At 43.9% G+C, this 26981-nt stretch overlaps 1 pseudogene; it reads left to right on the forward strand.

Moving 5' to 3' along the window:
- Positions 1 to 20026: 20026 nt before the first annotated feature.
- The window catches only part of LOC146339844 (uncharacterized), a 64000-nt pseudogene continuing 57045 nt past the window's right edge, over positions 20027 to 26981 (forward strand).

Below are 26981 nucleotides of genomic sequence, written 5' to 3' on the forward strand. Positions count from 1 at the left end.
CCCCCTTAGCAGGGTCCCCTGACTTTGTGTAATACTTCCAGGGGGCTGGAGGGGGTGATGTGAGAAGGGAAGTCCACTTCCATCAGTCCAGTTGATGCAGCATAAATAGGGATCCAACCCTTTAAGTTCAGCTCATCCTGAACTTTGAGAATGTTTTTAAGTTTGCATGAAGGGTTTGTACACATTTTTGTGCTCGTTTCTCCTAATACACATGTATATGTATGCATTTTTGCCTGATATACACCTTTTTTGCAAGAAATTTTCCTAATACAATGCATTCTTTGAATGTTATTTTCACTAATATACACATTTTGTATGCATTTTTTGATTGTAGAACTCCATTGCAACATTTGGATAAGTGTGAATTTCAAAGGATAACTGAGTTTCAGTTTGTGTATTGGTTCAAAAGTGCAAAATTAGATAAGACATAATTAAAATTCATACTGAACAAATATGCCCTACCCTGTTTCCGGCTTGCCTGGCTGTGGGGGGGGGGGGCATTGCAGGCAGCTGTGGGGTGAGAAGACATGGGAGGCCGCCATTGGTGGTCTCTGGTGGCACCACTGGGGGTGGGAGGGACCCGAGAGGCACTTTTAACTCTCTGGGCCCCTCCTCAACACCTCCTATAAGCATGGTTCCCCCCTGCTCCCCCCCCCCTGTATGCTGTGTAGGTTCTGCTAGTCGTCCTTTTGGGGGCTGAGTAGGAATTTTTGTCTCACAGTCTGATTGGCCAGGGCTGTGTGTCTTTTTGCCTACTTCACACTGTAAGTGGGATGGGTGTGTCCACTGGGTTCAGTTTGGCCTTATTTGCTGGTCAAGTTATCTGGTCATATTTTCAGGTAGGCTGTTAGGGACAGGCAATGCAGATGAGAACAGGGATGGTGAGCATTCAGAGGCACTGTTTGGGTGACAGGTGATGCCTGAGGCCTGCCGTACAGGGTTTTGCGGCCCCAGCAAGGAGATAAGGGTTACCTGTGAGGCCAACTCACTTCACACACGCAGTGTTTTGCGGCCTGGGAGGGGGTGACAAAAGGGGTAGTCTTGGGGGTGGCTATCTCTTAGATGCCACTCAGCAGGCTTTGAATGTTTCACCTGATACAGTGCCTAGCTAGTTGCTGGCACAGATTAGTTGCCTGTCCTGGTCTTCCCCTTTGCAGATTGGTATCAAATTGGGCCACATTTATTTATCAATCATTTGTGTCTCATCTCTTTATTTCCACCTTTATGCCTGCAACTCTCCCCCATCCCTAGCAGCTGGGTCAGATCGCAAATATTTTTTTTTGTTCAGTCATTCAGTTGTGTCCGACTCTTCGTGACCCCCTGGACCATAGCACGCCAGGCCTTCCTGTCCTGCACTCTCTCCTGGAGCGTACTCAAGTCCATATTCATTGCATCGGTGATGCTGTCTAGCCATCTCATCCTCTGCCATCCCCTTCTCCTTTTGCCTTCAGTCTTTCCCAGCATCAGGGTCTCTTCCGCAAATATTTAGCTAAGCCTAAAATGCCAAATTGCTTCTTAATGAGAAAAGCCTGTAAGACTGATAAGGGAAATAGCAGAAAAGTTCTGGTTGTTTTGATTTTTATTCCTAGCATGACTGAGGAATAGGATATAACAGGTTTCTTTCATCTGTGGAGATGCTCTCTCCCCCTCCTTAAATTATCACTTACACCATCTTGTTTGTTTTGCACACTGTACCTCTCTAAGAGAGTCCAAACAGCTATAATTTATACCTTTTCCAGTGCTCTTGGTCTGTAATTTACCTGAAATTAGACTCGATAGGCCAAATTCATAGATGATATGTAAGAGTAAATAGGCTTCAGGAAATCCATTTTTGTATGAGAGTATAGTTTCAGGGTGCAATCCACACCCTGTTGAAATCAAGATAAACAAGTGATGATTTTAAGGGATTCAGTAAATTAGTATGTATGTGATGAAGCACAACTGTTTTCTTTGGTGTGCCTCACATCCAGTCAGAACAGCGCCCCCATCTAAGTCATACATAACTCAGAGTCATACATAACTCTGCAGGTAACAAGGGTTTGATTGTATGTTTCAGATAAGATAATGCAATTCATTGTATGAAGATGAGTTGCTCAGAAGAACCTACAAGAGAATCTGCCCAGAGAACATTAGTTATTGGGTGGATTAGAAATGTACTAAATAAATAAATAATACAAGAGGCTTTAATCTTTGTAAACTGACCAGAGAGTTTTGGCTATGGGGCAGTATAGAAGAAGAAGAAGAAGAAGAAGAAGAAGAAGAAGAAGAAGAAGAAGAAGCAGCAGCAGCAGCAGCTGTGAGGATGTGTCACTGGTGACCCAGCCTTGTTCCAATGCCCACCACTGATACATGTATGCAGACTGCCATGTACTGGCTACAGGTATATACAGATCTAGCTATTGGTGCAACACTGGCATAAACCAGAGTTTTCAGGTGGTGACCAAATACCATCAGAGAAGAGGGCCCTGTGAATCTCCTGAGGCAGATCATTCCAAAGGCTTGTGCCACAACTGAGAAAGGCTTCCAACTGCACCTGGTGGGATATGAAAGAGGGCTTCTCCAGATGACGGCAGTGGATGGGCAAGATGGTGGTGGAGAAGATGGTCCATTGTGTACCCTGATCCCAAGCAACTAGGGTCCCTTGTGGAGCCACCATCAGACAAAAGTAATTTTTGACAGCAACAAATCCACAATCCTGTGTAAAACAAATCTTAAGAGTGCAACTCAGCAAAGGTCACTCAATGAATTCATGGCTGTGTCAGAACTAGACCCAAGGTTAGTAGCTGTTTTTGCTAGGACCTAGATCCCATTAGGCTGTAGTTTCAAAGTTTGGTAGAGCTGCAGTTGTGGCTTGGAGAGTGCATAGTTTTTAAAACACACCAAAAATCATGCTGTTCATCCAATTTTATTTTCTTTCTTTCTTTTGGTAGCTCAGGTGCCTAATAAAGGGTTGTACTGAAGCCCATGTCATCAAGCCTAGGCATTTTCTTTGTGCTTATATAATCCTTTGGCATCAATCCAAAAGCAGCATGGTTTTACCGTATTTTTTTAAGTTCCATGTTTGCTCTCTATTCCTGCTTAGAAGTGAAATATTAATCAATCAGCAAACAGAACAAAAATGGTACCAATGAAAGCTGAGATAGAGGCAATGAAGCCTAAATAGCCATTTGTACACAGCTACAAAGCTAGAAGATAACAGAATAGAAACCTCAATAGGCAGGTGATGTGCTACCATATGTTGCTCAGAAACCCATGAACCTCACCATTGGAAGGACTTAAAGAAATCAAGCAGACACCAAAGGGTCATTTCATACAGTTTGTATAGCTCTTGATTACCGTTCATTTTTTAAAAAAAGGGTTTGTGCGCAATTTGTGTGTGTGTTGGTTTGTTTCCAGACATTTCTCAGTAACCCTTTAAGGGTAGATTTGCCAATAAAGAATTTTTTACCTTCAATCTAAATGGTTTTGGTTTCTTTTTAACTTACAGGTAAGCTTTTCCACAGAATTCAGCAGTGGACTACTTATTCTGCTCAAATTTCAGTTCCATATGTAGGCCGAGGATTGGGTTTCCTTAACAGAAGGTTGCTGGAAGTCGTTTTAAAAATAACTCTTAAAACACAACTTTGAAATCAGTTGCATGTTTCAATCTGGTACCCAGCGGTGACCAGAGATGTTGCAGGAGTCCAAGAGGAGGGTGGAGTCTGGTGGATTCCCCTCACTCAGCCCCCTAGACCCCACTCATTGGGCCATCGCCATATACCAGACCAGTTCAGCGGGTGCTCACATAGTCCGCGAGTGCCCAGCAGCTGCCCGTCCCCTTAGCAAGCCACCATTTTGCATCAAAATGGTGGTTTGGGTTTCTCCGTAAAAGTAATGTTGCATAAGTGGCAGCCATAAAGGGGCCATTTACACAACATTACAGGCTCACTAATGGGATGGGCGGCCCTGCGGTTCTCACTAATGGGATGAGCAGCCCTGCAGTGCTCACTAATGGGATGGGCGGCCCTGCAGTGCTCACTGGGCACTTGCCAAGCTCTCCAGGGGCTCACACAGCACGACCACTGGGGGAGGTGAGTCTGTCCATCCTTAGTGGTGGCCAGTTGGAACTATGAAGGTAGCTTTCTAGGGATTAACATGGCAGGAGATGAGCTAACAAGAACAGCTTCGGTGATGTGTTCATCACACTCAAAATGAACTTTGGGGGCATCTTGGACTTCCCAACATGCAGGCAAAAAACAAATACCCCCCCCCACACACACACACACACACTTTGGTATGGTGAATGATGTTAGAAGCTATTCTAAAGACTTTCTCTTAAACTCTCTCAAGAGTTTCTCTTAAGAAGGGTCAAAGAACACATTGTCACTCACTGACATAGTTGAAAAGGAATTTTTCTACAGTTTAATTGTGGTGGTGACCTTAGGGCAGGGTTACTCCCTCTCCCTTCAGGATAAGAGTCTGTGTGCCATCATTTAGTTGCATGCAGGGCTCTTCACGCATCATGTTTCTTAAATGCATACCAAATAGTGGTGTTGCTTTAAGTGTGCACTTTAAAATGTGAAGTGTAATTATAACAAACAAGTGTATGAAAACACACAGGTAATAGAGGTACACTCATCAGAGAGCTTGGATTGGCAGAGGGTGTCTGCATTCATATGTTAACAAACCAGGATTTCCTAAAGTGTGTGAAATGGCTCTGATCTCTGATGTAGTCAATGTAGCCTCTGGTCAACAGCTGTATCTGCCAAGATGTACCATGTAGGGATGATGGAGAATTCCGCCACAGATCTCAGTGAGGTTGAATGCCAGTGCATCCAGCCCCCCAACATCTGTGGTGGAACAAAGCCACCCCACCCCCCCACCCTGCGAAAGGTGTGCGAAACGGAGCACCTACTTGGTGCCGTTTGCGCTGCTTTGCGAATGGCGGCCATGTCTGCTTCACGATTTTTCCCGTGATAGGCTACATAAATACTTACATAGCGTATCATGGCTAATGCAGGGATGCCATTTGCATCCCTGTGGAGGCCGTGATAGGCTACGTAAATATTTACGTAGCCTATCACGGGGGGGAAAAGGGAACGCAAATGGCGGCCGCCGTAGCCGCCGCCATTTGCGTTCCCTTTTTTTCACTGTGATAGGCTATGTAAATATTTACGTAGCCTATCACGGGGAAAAAAAGGGATGCAAATGGTGGCGGCTATGGCGGCCGCCATTTGCGTCTCTGCGCAGCCCAGCAGCGGCCGGATGTCGCTGCGGGTGGCCCCGGCTGGCAGCTCTGTGGAGTCGCCGCAGAGCGGAGCTGGCCGGTGAGGATTTCTGGGGGAGGGACAGAGCGCCTCCCCCCCACCACGGATGTCACGAAACAAAACAGGTAAGTCATTTCATACATCCCTAGTACCATGGTCTTGCTTGCTTAATCATCCTTGGGACATTCTCTAAACTGGATGGTTTTATTTGGTGTTGCGAAAATATTTTATTCTAGGCCAGATTATGTAGTAACCCTAAGGAGATTTGTTCTTTGTCACATGGTGCCACAAGTTAATTGACTCACAGTTCTGCAGACTGTCCATACAGTGTTTGTTTGGATTGTTGGTTGATGGGTAGCTGATCTGCAGGTTGACTGTGATAACATTTGGGTCTTTTTGCTGTGTGAGACAAAGTTTTAGAAATATTTGGTATGGAACATGCATAAATAAATTGAAATTAATGCATTCTCATCCGACAGGAGTTTGAATCCTCTGGAAGCCTACACAGCAGTAACAGCTTGCTAACAAGCAAGGCCAAACAGCAGAAGAAGGACTGACATTCCAATCTTAACAGCAAGCCTACCCAATAGTCCAGTAGATAGGACACTGGAAAAGGTTCACGGGTTACTGTGGGAATGGTATTCCAATGCAGACACTTGTCAGAAAAAGGACCACATGCACAAGGAAAAGTGGAAGCAAAACCACCATGGCAGGCAGGCTCAGGAACTTCCTGGTAGGCTGGGGAAAAAGCAGTGCAGTAGCACATAAGAGATGGAGTCTGAGACTTGCAGGGCTGGATCCAGGTTTGAGGCATCCTTTGGCAAAGTGCCCTCTGGTGAGCCCTCCTACCCATTTACACAAGGTGCCTAATTTGGGGTGATTCCCCCTCCACCCCACAACAGCCTACACTGTTCAGGAGGGGCCCTCAGCAATCCTGAGAGTTTTGCAAAGGTCCACACACAGAAGGCTGTAGGGAGGGAGATGGAGAGGGAAAGATCAATGGTGTTGACAACCTTTTGCTCATGGGATCTTTGGCCCCAACCCATAATTAACAGGATCATGAAATCTTATGAAAAATATCAGAAAAAAACAGAGGCTACTGAATATTGAATACATGCCATTCCAAACTACACTGAGCTCACTTATTTGCCTCACCTGTGCTTTGAAGAGTCATGGAGTCAAGCTCAGTAGAACACTGCAGAAAAGAGGCCAAGCAAATGTGCAGTACCACCTAATCAGATCTTTCTGAAAGGAAAAAAAAATACTCAGGCATTCCAGTCCACACCTGTCTGGGCCTGAACACAAGCCAACAAAGCCTGAGTTGTCAATGGAATCAAAGATTGCTGAAGGCAATATAAAGAAATCGGATACTGTCCAAGTCTGTGAGTTGACATATCAAAGTGAGGAAACATCAGGGAAAGTGTTAATTCTCCATTTCCCCCCTTTTCAGGGGTGTGATTTATTTTGTTACGCTGCTTTCCCTCCATCTCCAATAATTAATAAAGTTGGCTGTTGACACACGTACTTTGTTAGTCCAAAGAGGCAGTGGGTGCATGGATTTAGGCTATGACTGTTCTGGTTTTTCAGGAATGGGTATTTATTATGACATTGTTCAAGTTTATTGACTGCTATGAGAATAAAATAGTTAAGAAGTTATATCTGAAAACCACACAACTCAACAGTTTAAGACAAACAAGCATTTCCCTCTATTATTTTTTTAAGACATCACTAACAAATATTTCCAGCTACATGCCATAACATCAGGCTTCTCATTTAGATGGAAAAGAAAACAGCAAATATAGTAGCAGCCATCACTATCTCTACTCTGCTGTTTGGAATGTTGTGGTCTATATTGTAGTCTGTTTATCTCAAATCTATTTTTTTTATCCCATTCTTCCTTCAAGGAGCTCAGGGTCCTTCCACCCACCACACTTGTATTCTTACAATAAACTTATGAGGTAGATTAGGCTGAGAGGCACTGACTCTCCTAGGGTTGGTCAGTAAGGTTTGTGTCTGACCAAGGATTTGAACCCACATCTTGACAGTCTAAGTCCAATGTAAGCAACTTGTGGCCCACCAGTTGTTTTGGCCTATAACTCCCAACAGCCCTAGCCAGCATAGCTACCGATGTTGGATGATGGGCGTTGAAGGCCAAAACAACTGGAGGGCCACAAGTTGTCCATCCCTGGTCTAAGTATAACATCATAACCTCAGTGCAGTGACTACACAATCTGGCACAATCACTTCAGTGTCAGGTGTGTTGTTGCCCATAACTTCAGATGCCCTCCTTGACACTTCCATTGTAACAACAGGATTTTGCTTAACGTTGATTTAAATTGTTTGATCTATTGAGTGCCAACTGGATGCCAGTTTTCCACACCATTCAGACAGATGTGTAAACACATCCAAATACCTGACACAAACATTAAGGTTTTATGCAGATGTGTTCTACTACCTCCAGCTGAATTAACACAACTGGTTAAGGCAGTGAACTGGAGAATTGTTGAAGCATCTCAAGAGCAAGGGAATCGCACAAGCCACAAGACAAGAGGCTGCAGGAAAACAGAACCAGGAAATACGTGTCAGGACTGAGGCCAACATCTGGAGTGATAAAGGGGTCACAGATCCAAGGTCAAGACAGAGAAAGCATTAGCTTGCTGGGTGGGTGGCAGAACCAAGTAGGGATGGGGGGAGGAACTACTTTGGTTTGCATTTTAATATAAACCAACCTAATTAGCACTTACCAGACTAGTACATGAACCAGAACACAATTATCCTTCACTGTTTGTAGTTCTCCAAATGTTGCAATGCAGTTCACCAATCAAAAAACATATTCAGAAATGCATACCTTATGAGAAATAATATACAAAAGGCATATAATCAGGAAAATTGCCTGCAAAGATATATAAGGGAGAAATACATAGAAAATGTGTATGAATTTTTGTGCAGACTTAAAAAAACATTCAAAAACTGACATGGAAACAGGATAGAAAGATCTTGTGCTTGAAAAAAAATGTGTATATGATGGAAAATGGAACAGACAGATTCATCTATCCCTATAGCCAAACACCATAGTCTAGTGTAGGCCAAAAGTCTGGGTTCCAGAGAATGCAGTCAATGAGTAGAAAGGACAGAAGCAAACCCCATAGTCGAAGACAAGCACAGAGTCATGTTCCAGAGGCAAGCACTGAATAAGCAAATGGACCAAAGGCAAGCAGCATAGCCTAAGGCAGCCTTCCCCAAACTGATACCCTCCAGATATTTTGGACTTTCAGTCCCATCAGCCCAGCCAGCAGAGCCAATGAGCAGGCATGCTGGGAGTTGTAATCCAAAACATCTCAAGGGCACCAGGTTGGGGAAGATCAGGTTCCAGAGGCAATGGATGGTCTCATTTGAACAAGGTCTTCTCGCTAAAAGGCAAGTTGCTCACACTGGAGGGCAGGTCTGGGGTCTATGGCCTATGGGTCCAAATGGAGCTATTTTGTCTGCCTATATCACCTGACTTATTGCTGAATCAGCTGTTGGGGCTTACACTGCTGTTTATGTGGCCCTTCTTTGGGTAACATAACTCAGCTCCTTCAGTAAATACACTGGCTGGGTTTGCACGATTGTGGGGGCAAAAAAAATCTGTTGTTTTGTTGTTGTTTTTCCCTGCCCTCCCCACATGCTGGTCACATGATCACGATTTACATAATTACCCATGATGAAGCATGGGTTGCTGTGTCATCCGAACCCGGCACATGGCAAGGGTGGCTTTGTACCCACCCTACTACAAAGGGTGTAGTCTTTTGTGGGGGCAAAAGAACCCTTCAGTCTTGAAGGGTTCTTTTGCCCCCACAATCGTGCAAACCCAGCTACTGTCTCCATGGTGCAGAATTAAGGTGCTGGGACCTGGCTGCTCAAATTCAAGTATGTGACAACTCCACCCCCCAGTGCCTTATAGCATGTTAGAATGTCAAGTTTTCTGCCCAGCTCTAGCTTCTTTAATTAAACTCTGATCTTCTAGATGAGCTGTGGAAAGTCAAACAAAATCTTATTATGCCACTTGCTTCACTCACCGCACCCTCCATTATTCTGGCCTTCGTTAACATGTGTAAATTTGGCACCCTCGGTGTGTACACTGGACTTCGTGTGAACACAAGCTGCCCTATTCTTGACAATGTCATGAAATGTTCTATTCATACAATGGATTGTAGGTGCAGTGCACAATGGAAGATGAGTCCTTCTGAACAAGAGCAGCAGGGTCCCTCTGGGAAGCTGTGATCACATTTACAGAGAGTTTCATTGAAGTCTAGAAAAGATCATGGAGGTTGATAGAAACGTCTGAACTGACTTTACTAGCTGAAATGAATGTTCTTAAAGTATTATGAAAAAAATACAGTGACACAACCAGAAAAGGAAATACTTTCCTATTATTCTATCCAAAGTTTACGGCTTTATGTTGAAATCAGATTACAAGGAGAAATTGGGCATACATGAACTCAGTAGAACACACAAACACTGAATTCATTTAAAATGAAAGCTTTTTTTATCTGTTTTTTGTTTTGAATACAAGTCTTTTCTTCTCCCACTGCTCAAAATGGCATCAATTGCATGGTTTGCTGAAGTTCATTTAAACATTCTGAAAGTTCACTGTAACCTTTCAGACTTGTGCTGTTTCCTGCCCTGCCAGTAAGACTGCATGTACTGCAGTCTATTAATTCACTCTGTGAAAAATGGATCTGCAAAAGAACTTTTGAAAACCTATAATTCTGTAATACAATGGAAGAGGACTGTTGTTCAGTCGTTCAGTCGTGTCTGACTCTTCGTGACCCCATGGACCATAGCACACCAGGCCTTCCTGTCCTGCGCTCTCTCCCGGAGCGTGCTCAAGTTCATATTCATTGCATCGGTGATGCTATCTAGCCATCTCATCCTTTGCCATCCCCTTCTCCTTTTGCCTTCAGTCTTTCCCAGCATCATGCCATATTCTTGCCCGCCTCTGTACCAGAATAACAGTCTGATCAACAAAGAGTATTTGAATTAGGGATGGTGCAAAGCGTCATATGGGGAGGCATTCAAAATGCAACTTTCCCTGATCAAAAAAGTATGGCCACATTTCAGGCTGGGTCCAGTTCAGTTCAAGCTGGACCTGACTCAGAGCTGGGTTTGTAGTCTGTCCCAGCCCTGACCCAACCATCTATGCCAGCTCACAACCACCTTCCTTTAAAAACAAACAAGCAAAACCCAAAGAGGTCAGAGGCAGTGGGGAAAGCCCACTAACACAAGGCAGATTTTCCACAAAGCCTGTCCTTGGCTGGAAATGAAGCATGGAACAACGTATCCTATTAGGGATCATATGCTTGGTTCTCCACCCATAAAATAAAATACAGCCATGTCACAGATAATCATTGGTAAAGATTACCTGCTCTGGAATCTGCTTTCACCACTCCAGAATCTGTCTAGATGTGGAGCGGTATATAGATGTTGCAAATTAAATAAATAAATAAATAAATACCTGGGGAGATAATTCCACTTTTTTTTTAACTAAACCAGGATACTCTCTTACAGCTGCTGGATACTGGATGAAACTTCTTGGATTAGCACTATCTAAGTTATCTCTTATGCTCCCAGACTAAATGAAAAGTACATAATGAAATCAGTGTGTGGTTTGTCTGTACATTATTTCCTTTAGCACTGTGCAGTTGAAAATGGTCCATTTATATAAATACCCACATGGTAGCATATAATAATATCAGTATGAAAGCATTTTGCTTTTGTGAGCCAGTATGGGGGCCTACTGATGCTCCAAATTAGCTGTAGGTCGGGAAATGTTCCCCTTGAAGTAAGCATGTGAAGCTAGGCAATAGCATATTATGTAGAGTGTATAATTTCAGAATTAATCTGATTTTTGTCACATTTTGGGCTTTTTGGCATGCATTCTAGCAGGTTGCTATGGTAATCAGCTGTTGAAGTTGCAAATCAAAATGTTCATACATTAAAACGATGTGGGGGAGCAAGTTTAAACTGAGCCCCTTTTGTTTATGCGACATAATGTACTTTTAAGAAACTGAAGAACCAAAGAACTAAACGTCAAACTCGGTGTAGAGGTTTTATATCAAGAATGAATAAGAATAACTTAATATTTTGTCAGTGACAGCCTAATAAACTGTGAATTTCACATACTAGTCTAAGAGCACAATCCTATGCATGTTCAGAAAGAAAAAAATCCTACAGCACCCAACATCAGCCAGGAGGCACGGCTGGCTAGAAAATGCTGGGACTTGTAGGACTTTTTCTGCCTAAACATGCATAGGATTGTGTCCTAATTTCATAGAATAGTAGAGTTGGAAGGGGCCTACAAGGCCATTTAGTTCAAGCCTTTTTATTTTGGATATGAAACTGCCACATACTTACCCAGAACAGTGGTCTGTCTAAGGCTGAACCATCAATAAAGGAGGAGCCCTCTAGCATCTTAGACAGAGGTCTTTTTTGTCTCAGTAGAGGAGGTCCTTTTAAATTACAATGGCAGGGATTTAAGTGAGTCTGGAAATTTCTTCTGACAGAGCATGTGCTTTTCCTATGGCCTCTCCTTATCCACTATGCACAAACGCACACACTCCTTCCAAACCATTAGGTTATTCAGCATCTAGCTGTAATGGATGCTAAAGCAGTACCAGCTTCCTTCCCCATCACAGGACCTCCATTGTGTACTGTAGAAGATGAACGAAAGTACATAAGGAGGAAGCCACTGGCTGGCCCCTTCACTACCCCCAATTATCAATTGCACACACAGCAGGCACCAGCTAACCTCTTGAACATGTCAACAAATAAGAAAGAAGAGCCAGGGAAGATGTTTTTCCTATGAGGAAGGTTGATAATTCGGAAAAGCCCTTAGGCGGTTCTCCAGCACAAATGGAAAAAACATGTTCAGAAGGATGGTGAAGGAATTCATTTATTTTAGTTGTGTCACTGTGGTCTTGATCAGCAACACTTAACATATACAGACCCTGCTTCAGATGAACCCTACAAATTTCACTTGCAGAGGAAACACTTGGTTCGTGGTTGAGCACCTATTCGAAGGACAGTTGCTGAGCCACACTTTCAGTACCAGTTGCATTTTACAGCTTTTAGTGACAGCACTGGAGCGCTACACATCAATTCAGGAATTAAGGTCCCATGGCACTAACTGACAAAGTACACAACGTGGGATGAAACCATGACTTACAAGCTTCTAATGCAAGCTGTTCTTGTGATCTTACATAAAAAGGAGATTAGACAAATTCATGGAATATAAGGCTATCAAAGTCATGATGGCTATATATTACCTCCAGTATTGGAAGCAGTACGCCTCTGCATACCAGTCTGGGGAACACAAGCAGGAAGATGCTATTGCACTCATGACCCTCTTGTAGGCTTCCCACAGCCAGCTGGTTGACCCTTTTGTGAACAGAATGCTGGACTAGATGGACCTTTGTCTGATTCAGCATGGCTGTTCATAAGCGTAGAAGAACACAGTCTTCATGTATTACCCAGTACAGCTTTCTGTTAGCAGACAATGACCCCCACCTCCTCAGTCAGGAGTAACCACACCCTTCTCCTTTCATGTATGAGTGCTCATTGGAAGGACAGATACTGAAGCTGAAACTCAAATATTTTGGCCACCTAATGCAAAGAGAAAACTCTCTGGAAAAGACCCTGATGCTGGGAAAGACTGAAGGCAAAAGGAGAAGGGGACGGCAGAGGATGAGATGGCTAGATAGCATCACCGATGCAATGAAGTTGAACGTGAGCACACTCCGGGAGAGAGTGCAGGACAGGAAGGCCTGGCGTGCTATGGTCCATGGGGTCACGAAGAGTCAGACACGACTGAACGACTGAACAACAACAAAAAACCTGAAATGCCAAGCTTGCTTATGTTCTCCATTTCAACCACTGATTTGTCCCTACAGCTGTTGTGTCCCTGCCTGTCTTTGGCTGTTTGTGCCTCATCTCCCACATCACTTGTTCATCCTCCTGTCTCCTAATAACTATTGTATGTTCTACCAAAACCCCCAACTTCCTCATCATTTGTTGTATTTTTGTGCAACACCCTCTGTCTCTGTACTTTCCTGAGTTCTTCTTTTGTAACTTTCTAGCACACTCTGCATGTATGCTAACCTAAGCTCCACTATTGCTATGTTGCTGTAGGCTTTTATTTGCAGGCCTTTATTCCCTCTGAGCTATGCCAAGTTGCCAACTCTATACTGCCACCTCACAGACAGCATACATGTATGCATAGCGTATGTATGGGCACAGATTTTACATACCTTTAGATTCCGACAGTGGCTATATCAGCACTGGAAAAATAAAGTACATAATAGATCAGTAAGTATACAAGTAGCATCAGGAATAGCATGATCTGAATTAGGGCTAGACCAGAATGCCCCCCCCCCCGTTCAATTTATCCACCCCATCCACAGGTGGTAAATTTGGGGGGGGGGGGATTTGGGAGATTTTCAGAGATTATGGGAACACAATTGGGGGTGGGGGTGAAACTGACTGGCATCATCAGGACTTGTCCCAATGGCCAGCTAATGTATCATCAATACCATGATGCATTCTGCCCCAATCTAGAAGGGAACAGCCCACCCCTTGAAGCAGCAGTCAAGCTTTCTATTACTGTAAATATAAAACAAAAATCCTCGTTCACCTCATTTTTAAAGTACTGAGATGCCATCTGCCACCCCCACCCCATCAAGTTTAATCTCCACCCGTGAAATGCCCACCCCCCAAGTATGCGCTGAATACTTCAGGTAGAACTACTTTACAGTCTTCTCTGGTACAGTGATTTTAGAGGCAATGAAAGAAAGCATTTAGAAATAAAAGGGGATAAATGAGGAAAATTGTGTTCCCATCTGATTTAATGCCTCAGAGACTGACATTTACAGTGCAATCGTATATATGTCTACTCAGGATTAAGATCCATTGAATTCACTGAGGCTTACTCTTAGGTAACTCAAATTTTCTCAGAAGCTACTTCCATTGATTACAGAGTAACATACATATTTCAGTGTAAGAAGATGCTCGTATGGAACCAAATAGGTATCACAATGTCTGTGATATAAAGCAGTAATTTTCTCTTTATGAACAAAAAGGGTATTTGCAATATAATGATGCATAAAATTTGAAACAGGACACAGAACTTACATTGTGTACTGCATATATTTTGACAATGTTACTTAAGTGTAAGAAAGATAATTCAGAAGAAATTTACCCTCTTCCCTCCAAATCACCAATTATGTTCTGTTCTTTACTTCATAAATAAATGCAGCTTCTTAGCTTGATCTTTTTGTCAATTCCTCTCTTTGCTGAAAAGACTTGTGAGAGAAATATGATCTGATGGTGTCCTGTATCTGTCAGTTTTGAATTTCATAAACCCTCTAAGATGTCAAAACACCAACACTGACCTCCCTGTTCTTCTCCTACCAGTAAATAACAATCAAGAAATCTAAAACATTAGGAAAGCATAGACTTAAATAACGCAAACATGAGTATTTAATTCCATTTGCTCTAAGAGCATAAAAGCTTTCTGAAATCTGTTAATCAGCCATGTGATGTACATGCAATGCATATATAAATGGATCCGTTCCTGTGAGCTTACACTGAGTTCTTGCCTTTTTTACAGTGAGGTCTGTAGAAATGCAACAGAAAAACTAAAAGCATCATTGCTAATCACCAAATTAGTTTCATCTTGTTTTCTTTAGTAGAAAATCTTACATTAATGCTATGGTTACCATAGCATTATGTATGTATATTTGCACTGATTGCAGGGGTCCCCAACCATTCTGAGTCAGTGGGAAGATTTGGAATTTTGGAAGAGCATCATGAACACTCACAAAATGGCTGCCATGGCGGAAGTTGCTCATTCATAAAATGGCAACCATGATGGGTGTGGACAGTCACTTCCAGAAAGCCAGCTGGTGAGACTAAAAGAAAATTAATTTGCCCAAGAACCTAAGTAGACAGTAGAAATGTGATCTGAGTTCCAAGACCAAAAACAAAAACACTTCTTTTAATGAGGTGAACACCACTGGACATTTTGTGCTATTGCTTGTTTTGAAATCTACGTACAACATGAGGAGCGTAAGGTAGCTGTTGTATCCAGATGGAATTAGGAATGTACGAAAGTCACTTACCTTTTCGAAGGGTGACATTCACGGTGGGGGGGGGAGGCGCTCCATCCCTCCCCCCAAAATTCTGTCCAGCCGGCTCCGCTCCGCGGAGATTATGCAGAGCTGCCGGCCAGGACTGCCCGAAGCCAGACATCCGGCCACTGGGCAACCTGCAGGGACGCAAATGGCGGCGGCCGTAGCCGCCGCCATTTGCGTCCCTGTATTTTGCCATGATAGGCTACGTAAATATTTACATAGCCTATCACGGCAAAAAAAAAAAAAAAATAGCAGATGCAAATGGTGGTGGCTACAGCGGCCGCCATTTGCATTTCCTTTTTTTTTGCCGTTTTAGCCTACATAAATATTTACGTAGGCTAAAACAGCAAAAAAAAGGGAACGCAAATGGCGGCCGCCATAGCCGCCACCATTTGCGTCCGCTGTTTCGTTGTTGTTTTTTGCTGTGATAGGCTATGTAAATACTTACGTAGCCTATCACGGCCTCCTCAGGGACGCAAATGGCGTCCCTGCGTTAGCTGTGATAGGCTACGTAATTATCTACGTAGCCTATCATGGCTATAATGAGGAAGCGAATGGCAGCCGCAGATGCAGCCGCCATTCGTAAGTGAGCGCGGACTGCAGCAGGTAAGTGCTCCATTTCGCACACCTTTCGTGGGGTGGGGGGGCAGGGGGCTTCATTCCGCCACGGATTTTGGGGGACCGAATGCACTGGCATTCAGCCTCACCAAGATCCATGGCGGAATTCTCTGACATCCCTAGATGGATTACAGTTCCATGACAAGTGGACAGATTTATATCAGCCTGAAATCTGTCTACCTCTTCCTTTTTAGGTTGGTGATTGTCTTTCTTTGGTTTACATAAATAATGTAAAATTATTTCCCAATGGAAGAGCCTGGAAATTAATTGAGAAATGTACATTTTGACTACTGTTTGCACATACCAAATGTTTGTTCTGTTTTTAAAACTCTTGATGGACTCTTTCTTCATCAATAAAAATGGAAGTATTTTTAATACAAATTTTTATTGAATTTCAGTAATATTAACAAAGCAAAATAAAACCAAACCAAAATAGAAATGAAAATAAAACAAATTCCATCATGATTACATCTTCTTACCATAGAGTTCTATCTTAACGAGTGTACAGAGGTCACAGGTAATTTTTATCAGTACTACGGACTCAGAAGATGGACTTCATCTATTTTCTTCCTTATAAAAGCCATGGGGTTTTATGGTGCAAGGGAATCAAATACTGATGTTCTCTTCTGTTCGTACATGTGATAGATAAAGTCAAACCATATCGCATGGAATGAATTGTGTTTGCTTGACCCCTGACCACCTTCAACTTGTGCAATATTTTTTTCCATTATACCAGACCATGGCATTCTGATAATCTAATCCCTGGAAGGTGAAACATTTTGTGTGTGTTTTAAAGGAAGATGAGAAGTCACATTGATTTATTTGAAATGAAAGATCAGATTAAATGTCCAGTGAAAAGCAATTGGGACCAAATGCAAAGAGATGTTGAATCAGAACCAAAGAGATGCCAAATTAGGGGGGGGGGGGCATTTACCAAAGAAAGGAAGCAGAAGGTCTGAGAAATTGGCTCAGTTTTATATTAATATACTGTGTAGAAAAAGTGGGGTCCTTCAAGGTGCTGCTATTTCTCCCACAGTAGAATAAGGACCTATTTAAAAACAACTGCTACTACCAATAATGCATGCATATAGGGTTGGATTAACCATTAGGCTAAGGGCACAGTTCAGGGGCCCCATGCCTCAGTTCCAGAGTACATAAGATCAAGATTATGGGGACTTTATGCTGGCACACTGACCAACAAATTGGTTGTACCACCCCAAGAGCTGTCTTTAGTTTCAGCTTGGCAGTTGGGCCCTGTCTCTGACATAGCACAGCACTGTCATGTAACAACAATTCTATTTATGATAGGGTTTGGGGAAAGTTGACACCTTGACCTTGTAGGTTTTGCCAAACATTGTACTGGTTTCCATTCAGAGGAAATGTTTGGTAAGCGATTCTAGTTCTATTACAAGGGATATAGTGCCATGGGATGTTTAGCTTTCTTAGGCTATAGCAGGGGTGGGAAACCTCTTTCAACCCACGGGCCAAATTCAGTTTTGGAGAAGCTCTGGGGGGGGGGGCCTGCACTCCAGTGGTGTCTGGGCAGAAAGTAAAGGAGGCAGAGCTGAAGGCAAAAGGGGTGGGCCCAAACAATACCACCCCACCCCCAGCATATTGTAGTTCAAGCTCTTACTTCCTGTAACTAAATTTTAGGAGAGGCATTTCAACATTTTAGAATGTGGGGGAAAACCGCACGAAGGCCAAGAAACAACCAAATGATCAGTGGTTGGAGGAAAGGGACATGGCTATTTAGGAAACCCTAGAGGGTCAGATTTTGCCCCCAGGCCTGAGGTCCCCACCCCTGGGCTATAGTATGCTTTTGAATAATGATCCTTTTACTTTGGACCCCCTCTATAATGTTATTGGTTTGGAGCATCCCAGTCTAAAGTAATTGTTCTCCTCACAGTTCCCCTTTACCAGGATCCTTTAAAATGCCTCACATCTTGGGTTCTGGAGCTCAGACACCACCTCTGCCTTCTACTTAGGATCTTCTCAGGCAAGTTACTTTCTCACCCAGTTTGCCTTCTGGGAAATGAGTATTTTGTGACTGGCCATTCCCACCATGACAGCCATTTTATGAATAACACCCCCCTCCCCACAAAATGGCAGCCATTTTGTGAGAATGCCCATGACAATTTCTCTAAATTTTAAATGTGCCCACGGACTCAAAAAGGTTGGTGACCCATGGGTAAGCTTTCTTCTCCCACAGTGCAATCCCAGTCTGGATCTTCTCCTCTCACGGCTGCTATTTGTAAAATAAAATAAAATAAAATAAAATAAAAAGTTAAAGTTAAAGAGGTGAAGAGGCATTAATGCATCTCTGTTCTAACATATAGTTTGGCTTGAAGGGATCGTGTGCTAGTGCATTCTGGAAACTTGACTTTCACAGTGGGCCAGGGACAACAGAAAACTTGCACCTGAGACTAGTGATATGTGTCCTGCCCTAATGTATTCTCAGTAAATTAGGTGCATTAGGAACATCTGAATGCATTGTGAATAGTCAGTTAAAAGAAAAGCTGCCACATATGATTTTTAGGCATATGGTGTTTACTTACTCATGCCAATTGTCAGATGCCTACTGACCTGTTGACTTCAATTACATTTGCATTGGATGCAATATTTTGCAAAGCTCTGTTCATTTTCCACTTTCTGCACACACCTCAGATGAAGCGCGCAAAGCTAGTGGTCATTAAACACACACACACACACACACCATCAATATGTTTACTTTGATTTAAATATAACACCTACTTTCAGATCATTCCCTTGCATAAGAACTGGCCTCATTACTTAGAACAACCTACCCCAGATGTGTTGGACTGCAACTCTCATTATTCCAAGCCAAATTTTGGAAGGCTGACTTAGAATATCAGTATAGGAAACTGGCATGATGACGTCTTCAGTTGATATTATTGTAAACCTCAGTCCAAAGCACAACTCGGGACAACCAAAATTATTGGATTTAAGTAGGGATGGGCAAACCTCCTGACATCTGGCCGGAGGCAGGGTCTGCTGCGGGGAAATCTGGGATTTTCCTGGAGCCCTGGCACATCCGCCAGATTTTGTGTGGCAGCTCTCGAGCATTATAAAAAGTGCGATAGGCTAATGGCGGCTGCCATTAGCCTATTGTGGGACAATTACGGCTGTAATTTTCAGTGTAATTACAGCCAAAAATTACATGCCTTTTATAATGCCGGAGAGCCATCCTGTGGGAAATCCAAAGGACCTGGAGGCAAGTCTGCTGCAGACTCTGCAGGATGGATTCTTGGGAATCCAGCCCCATTGGAGTCTGCAGCAGATTTTTCCAGCATCCTTAGATTTAAGATGATTTATCCCTATTGACAATAGCGTTATGGCATATGGTTTAAACTAGGAGTGTCAAAATGGTTTTGGTCTGGGAAATGAATTGCCCTCCTGGACCAATTTGGCGGGATGGATGATGTCAGGGGGTGGGCCCACTTCACTGAAGCCCTCCGTGATGTCACCCCCCCCCCATTTTGCCTTTCCTTACGCTGATTAGTACTGCTGTGCATGGAAGCTCCAGGGCTTCCTAGACAGACACAATTTGCTTTGGGCTGATTTGGGCGGGGGGGAACACCTGCTTCAGCCTATGGAGCTGAAGCAGGATTTGGACATATGAATCCCCCTTTGCCGCCCCCCCACACAACGCACTTCCCAGCCCCTAGTTCCTTACTTGGGCCCTTAGTCTGGCAGCTGTCTTTTTTGGGGGGGAAGGGGAAGCTGCTGCCACCACTGCTACCAGGGGAGCCGCCACTGCCAGGGGAGCCACCGCCGCCTCTGCCGGGGGAGTGGTCACCCTGCCAGGGGAGCCGCCGCTACCACCACCTCCTGGGCCCTCTGGATGCATGCCAGCAGCTGTCTTGTTGTTCTGGGTGGGGCAGCCATTTTTAAAATGGCTCCCCCCCTCCATTACAGCAAGACAGCTGCTGGCGCACATCCAGAGGAACCAGGTAAGGAGCTGGGGGCTGCGTGATGGCATGGCTGGGTTTCCAGATCGCACCAAAGCGCATCAAAGCACTTCGGAGTGACCTGACCTGCTTCATGCTGCTTCGTGCCCCTTCCGCCTTGCATCGGAGGTGGCCCGAAGTGCCTCGCTTCGACGTAGAACTTGGGCTTTGGGACAATGCGGTGCACAGCCCCACTGACTAGGGATGTCAGAGAAATCGACAACATATTCAAATGAGTTCAGATTTCTATGAAGCCAACATGAAATTTCCACAGCAGACCAGGTTTTTCTGAGTAGCACAGATTCTGCAGATGTGCAGACTTTTTTTTTCCTTTTGGGAGGGGGAATTTGCACTAATGTGCACTTGTACTAATGCGCACATGCGCACACTGAACAAGATTTGTGTACATCACTAAAAAAATCTGATTCCATCAATGAGCAGATGATGGCATGAAAGACACCTAACAATCCATAAAACACAGGTGGAAAGGATTTAATGAAATCCATGCATGCCTAAAGCAGAGGCACAGAGCTTTGTGATTCTCTCAGCACAGAGAAAGGGATTTGGCCAGCACATGGATGTGATTCCATTCTGGTGGGTTTCAGTCAGAACAAGCCAGTACTCTAAAGGGGCTATCCAAGGTGGTGAACCATATCCCCAAAAATGGGTTCAGAACAGAAACACACCCACTGAAATTGGGAGGGGGGGCAGCCTCCACTGGCTCTAAATACAGAGAATGGCACACGTAAAAAGTACTTTATGGTGGCCTTACAATTTCAAATAGTTACAAGAATCTACCCACAGTCAGTCATGGAAACATGGTTGTAATAAGCTAATGATCACACAATTGTTATTATCCTGATGGTGTGAATTCATTTTTAGTCAAATACAAATTAATTTGTTTCTTCTCAGGGAACGTGTTTGGGACATGGAACCACTGACCATGAATTCCTTTAATTATTCATAATGTCTTCCTGTGATTCTAATCTATTTATAAAAGGAACATTATTTTTGTGCACTTTAGTTAAGGTCGACTTGGCATTTATCGAAAAGGCAGCAATGGGCTGAAAATTTAACCTTGTTTATTGAACTGAAAACAGATTCAACCTTTGTGTTTCACATACTTAATGCCAGATAGTTTCCCTGCATTGAAAATTCATCAACATGAAAATACCTGCAGTAATAGTAAAGGCAGAATTAACTGGACTAGAAACTCATACTTGAGCAGAAATAAATGTAAAATAAATTGTTTTGCCCACTGGAGTACCACAGAGATTTGTGTGGCATGAGGGTTCGAGAGATGATGTCTATGTGAAAGTGTAAGTGGGCTCCACCATGCCAGGTGCTGAAATGGGGCCTGCTTGGAATGCTGCAAAAGCAATAGCTCAGGCACTAGGCAGTCTGGGAAATGTCTTCCATACTATGCTCTCAGGTGTACTGGAGAACTGTGATTCTCAGGGCCTAGGAATCTGGCCTGGGATGCTGATGCAGCAGCATCATTCTAAGTGCTAGAAGGAAGAAAGGGTTGAACTGCTGCAGCAGTTGTGGATCTGGCTGCCAAAAGCTGTTTATGGCCAAAAAAAGAAAAGAAAGTATTTGTTAGCACATCAGAGCATCCATAGAGATGAAATGTGTTGATATGATTTTGTATACACACACTGTACTGGCCCCAGGAGCGTATCCAAGTCACTTGTAGTGTTAGAGGAGCCTTGTTCAGTCGTTAAGTCGTGTCCGACTCTTCGTGACCCCATGGACCATAGCACGCCAGGCCTTCCTGTCCTCCGCTCTCTCCCGGAGTGTGCTCAAGATCACTATCTTGGCACCTCTTAATTAAGAGGTCGAAGCCCACGGCCGGGGCAACACACACACACACATCACTGATGACATTAGCAGGGGGCTATGGACATGCGCATGAAAAGAGGGCATAAAGGGCATGAAAAGGTGGGACAACCCTATACTACGAGGGTAAAAGTAGCTTAAGATGTTGCTTAAGATCTAAATATATTCGTAATTGTGGGACATGTTGCTGAACGTTTGTGAACCACCCATTGCTTAGGATTTATATACTGGTTCTACTAAACTTACTATCTTGCTTTGCTGATACTGCTGTATTTGTTGACATCACTACATTGTTTGGATAATCTCACTATGCAGGACAGCTTAGGGAGTGGCTTGGGTCTCTGTATCCTGACTTTGCTGCGAATAATACAGAACGAACAGCTAGCAGACGTCTCTAAGTGAGACTTAACCAGCTCTAGTTGTGTTGATTTAAGACAATGTGTCACTTAAGCTTTCAACAAAGACTCCCTTGTCAATTGATTCTAGGGTGGTCTGCCTGTTCTATCAGCAAAGCCTTGTCCTGGGATGACTGGAAATGGCCTAGATTAAGGATGGGCAAATCTGTCAGTTTTGCTTTCTACTGCATTCAGATTTTTTAAATCTCACATTCTTTCTCTGCTGAATATGCAGAACTTTGTGAATTTTCGCTAATTCTTATCAAAAACAAACTGAACCAAAATTATCATCCATCTGCACCAGCCAAATTCAATAGATACAGCTATTCCCAGTATGGAAGAGTCCATAATGTACCTAGCTACCATATAAGCTATTAAGGGCTCAATCCTATGGAGATAGATGTCAGTCTCCAAACTCAGAGGCTGATGGCTATGAAATGCTGGGTGGCTGGAGCATGGAGGGAATCCTCTCCTCTATGCTCCGGCCACCCTGTATTTTCAGCTAGATGCTAGATTTCGCACGTCTAGCTAGGGACATCGGAGCAGGACGGGGAAGGCTGTGTGGTGCATAGGAAGTCTCATAAAGGGGCTTCCATGGTCTCCTCCCCTCCTTGCCCCTGGGACTGCCCCCTTTTTGCCCTCTCCAGGCTCTGTTTCTGAGTGTGGAGATGGGGAAGAACAAAGCCAGCTATGAGGGGCTGGGGAGCATGGTTCCCGGAAACCGAAAAATCCTATGGCCTGTCTAGTGGCCATAGGATTGCTCTCTAAAGATGTTGGACCTGTCAGAATGAAAGCGGTGGCAATCCTAATTCCGCACTAACTTGGTTGAATACAGAGGGATCCAAACCCAGACTTTTAAGAGATAAACACTGAAAGCCCTGTTTCTCCCACATTTGATTTTTTTTTAAAAAAATAATAAATCTCAAGGTCTTTTTGTCCCAAATATGGAGAACTTGGCAAATGCTGGTAAATTTTGTCAAAACAAAACTGAAACAAAATTCCCACCCATCCCTAGTCCAGATCAGACGTCCACCTGAAGTTTGGAGGGACTGGCCATCCCCCCTTTGCCAAAGGTGTCAAGTAGGGATGTACGAATCCCTTACTTGGTTCTGGCCGGGGCATCCGCTGGGGGGGGAGGTGCTCCGTCCCTCCCCCCGGAATCCTCGACGGGGGGGAGGCGATCCAGTCCTCCCCCCCGGAATCCTGCCCGGCCGGCTCTGCTCCACAGCAGCTCCGCGGAGCAGCCGGCCAGGGCCGTCCGCAGCCGGAGTTCCGGCCACGGACAGGCTGCTGCGGACACAAATGGCGGCCACCGTAGTGGCTGCCATTTGCGTCCTTCCAGGCTGCCATGATAGGCTACGTAAGTATTTACGTAGCCTATCATGGCATGCCCCCCCAAAAAAAGGCATACGCAAATGGCAGCAGCTATGGCGGCCGCCATTTGCATTCCCTATTTTTCGCCGTTTTATCCTACGTAAATATTTACGTAGGCAATTACTGCGAAAAAAAGGGAACCGCAAATAGTGTAGTGGGTGCTATTTGTGTTTCTTTTTTTTCGCCATAAAAGCCTACTTAAATATTTACGTAGGATAAAACGGCAAGGAAAAAAAGAACGCAAATAGCGCCCACTACACTGTTTGTGGTTCCTTTTTTTTTCGCCGTAATTGCCTACGTAAATATTTACGTAGGATAAAATGGCGAAAAATAGGGAACGCAAATGGCAGCCGCCGTAGCCGCCGCCATTTGCGTACGCCGTTTTTTGTTTTTTGTTTTTCTTGGCTTGCCATGATAGGCTACGTAAATACTTACGTCGTTTCTTTCTCTTTTTTTCGCCATAAAAACCTACATAAATATTTATGTAGGATAAAACGGTGGGGGGAAAAAGAACGCAAATAGCGCCCACTACGCTATTTGCAGTTCCCTTTTTTTTTCGCTGTAATTGCCTACATAAATATTACTATTTACATAGGATAAAACGGCGAAAAATAGGGAATGCAAATGGCGGCCGCCATAGCCGCCGCCATTTGCATACGCCGTTTTGTTTTAGTTTTTTCTTGGCTTGCCGTGATAGGCTATGTAAATACTTATGTAGCCTATCACGGCAAAGACCAGAATGCAAATGGCGGCTGCAGCCGCGGCACCATATGGCGAAAGAAAAGGGGAACGCAAATAGCCTAGTGGACACTATTTACGTTCCTTTTTTTTCACCGTAATAGCCTAAAATGGAAATAGGGAACGCAAATGGCAGCCGCTGTAGCTGCTGCCATTTGTGTACGCTGTTTTTTGTTGTTGTTGTTTTTGTCTGCTGTGATAGGCTACGTAAATACTTACGTAGCCTATCACAGCAGCCTGGCTGGACGCAAATGGCGGCCACTATGGCGGCCGCCATTTGCGTCTGCAGCAGCCAGTCTGCGGCCAGAACTCCGGAGCAGAGCCGGCCAGGCAGGATTCTGGGGGGGAGGACTGGGTCACTTCCCCCCCATCGAAGATTCCGAGGTGAGGGATGGAGCACCTCCCCCCACCGCAAATCAATCCGCGAAAAAGTGACTTTCGTACATCCCTAGTTGTTGTATTGTTAAATAAAATTCAGTTCTGTCTTTTCCCTTTTGTGGTCTGGATTCCTGTTCCTGAGTATATGGTCTGATCAATCCTTAGGCTGTTGTGTGTCTGTGTTACAGGATGGAGAGAGCAAAGGAGGGAGGCAGAGGCCTCCAGAAAGAGACCTTCCCACCACCATCACTGCTGCCTTTGAGCCACTCCATGTGAGCAGAAATCCTATCTTGCTCCCACATAATTGGGAACACAATGGGGTTTCTGAATTCAGAACTGGGCTAGAGAAAAACAGAGATAATTTTCTCGGGTGGGACGGGCCATGGCTCAGTGACAGAACACTTGCTTGGCATGCAGAAGGCCCCAAGTTCACTCCCCAACATCTCCAGGTAGGACTGGGAAAAGTCCTACCTGAAGGCCTGGAGAGCCACTCTCAGTTAGTGTCAACAATACAAGGCTGACTTCCTATGTTCCTACATTCTGATTTTGTTTTTGTGGAGTGAAAGAATAGCTTCACTTACCAAGTCCAATTCTGAATTAGGGTGGAGATAGTTTTGGAATCACTGTAGCAAACTTTTGGGTAGGACCTTCACTTTCGTCCTAGAATGGCTTAGAAAAACTAGGCCCATTCTGTTTAATTCGATGCCTGGCATTTAATATCTTAGATTAGTTTGTTTAGATTAATATTGTTTTCACATTCAGTGACTGGATTTGCAAACATTTTTAGTAAGCATCATTAGTAAGAGGACTTGATGCCTCATGTGGAGAAGGGAACACAAAAAACAGATGGTGTTTTCAGGGAAGGAAAAAGGTTTAATCTGTAGTTATCTGTGTCATACAGGTTTTTCCTGGAGCATCATTTGTAGAATGTCAACCTACCATAAAATCTATTGACTCTTTTATTTTCTCTCATTACAGTATCCTGTGATAACTGTGTGTTTGTGTAGTGTTCATTTTTCAAGATGCAACAGTATCTTTGTCTGTCTTGCTTATTTCCCCCTCTGGTCCATTTTCCTTCCCTTTATAAAATTATTACAGCTGCATTGCATATTCATATTCACAGAACTCCAGTGCCAGGTCTGTCTATCTTAGAGATTTGTATCCTGCCCTTCACTGTAATAGACATCCAGGGCAACTCACAGCATAGTAAAAAACACAACACACACACTAGCACAGAAAATGAAACAGAAACAAGAAATGGCAGGAAAAAACAGCAGCGCAAACAATTCAATCACAAATTAAAATGAGAAGTCTAGGAAAATAAAAATGTCTTTGCCTGCTGCTGAAAAGCCATCAAAGTCTGTGCCAGGTGAGCTTGCTGGATGGAATGCCATTATAGGCTTCTTTCCGATTGCTGATCACTTCACCTTAGATTAGGGGGCACCTAGATAAGGGCCTTGAAGCTGAAGCTCAAATATTTTGGCCACCTAATGTGAAGAGAAACGTCACTGGAAAAGACACTGATGCTGGGAAAGATTGAAGGCAAAAGGAGAAGGGGACGGCAGAGGATGAGATGGCTAGATAGCATCACCGATGCAATGAATATGGACTTGAGCACACTCCGGGAGAGATCAGAGGACAGGAAGGCCTGGCGTGCTATGGTCCATGGGGTCACGAAGAGTCGGACACAACTTAACGACTGAACAACAATAAGATAAGGGCCTCCAAAAATGGCCGTTATGAAGTCTGTTCCTTTTCCCACTTGTGGCTGGTACAGTGCTATCATTAGCCTTGTCCATCCACTTCATTATGTTTAGTGAACTTCTTTGTGGGAGAGAAAAGGAAGGTCATGCGAAGAGATGGCTGTAGTTCTGTAAAAATGCTTAGAACTTCACTGCAATGCACCAGCAAAAGGAATCAAACTTAGGAAAACTGTCATATTTGACCACAGGATTAGCTGTCCTTGCGAGTATACTTAATTGTTTTCATCAGATTATGCCAGACAATAGTGTTTCGCAGAAGCAAATACTTAAGCCCAAGATTCTGCCCAAGAGAGTCTGGGAACCTTCCTAGTTCCATCGCTTATTTAAAAAAAGTTCCTACTCCTGCTCTCAGAATCTTTGGGAATGGAAATTAGATTAGTACATCAAAATGGACACAACAAACCCTTATTGCTCATTCGTTTTGAACATGGAAGTAAACTAATGCAAATTACTTTATGCTTTGGAATCGATGTCCTTTCAGGTAGCACGCCGC

The sequence above is a fragment of the Heloderma suspectum genome, chromosome 7 (assembly GCF_057233095.1).
Source record: "Heloderma suspectum isolate Gila_16-S chromosome 7, 16-S_ref, whole genome shotgun sequence".
Lineage (NCBI taxonomy): Eukaryota > Metazoa > Chordata > Lepidosauria > Squamata > Helodermatidae > Heloderma > Heloderma suspectum.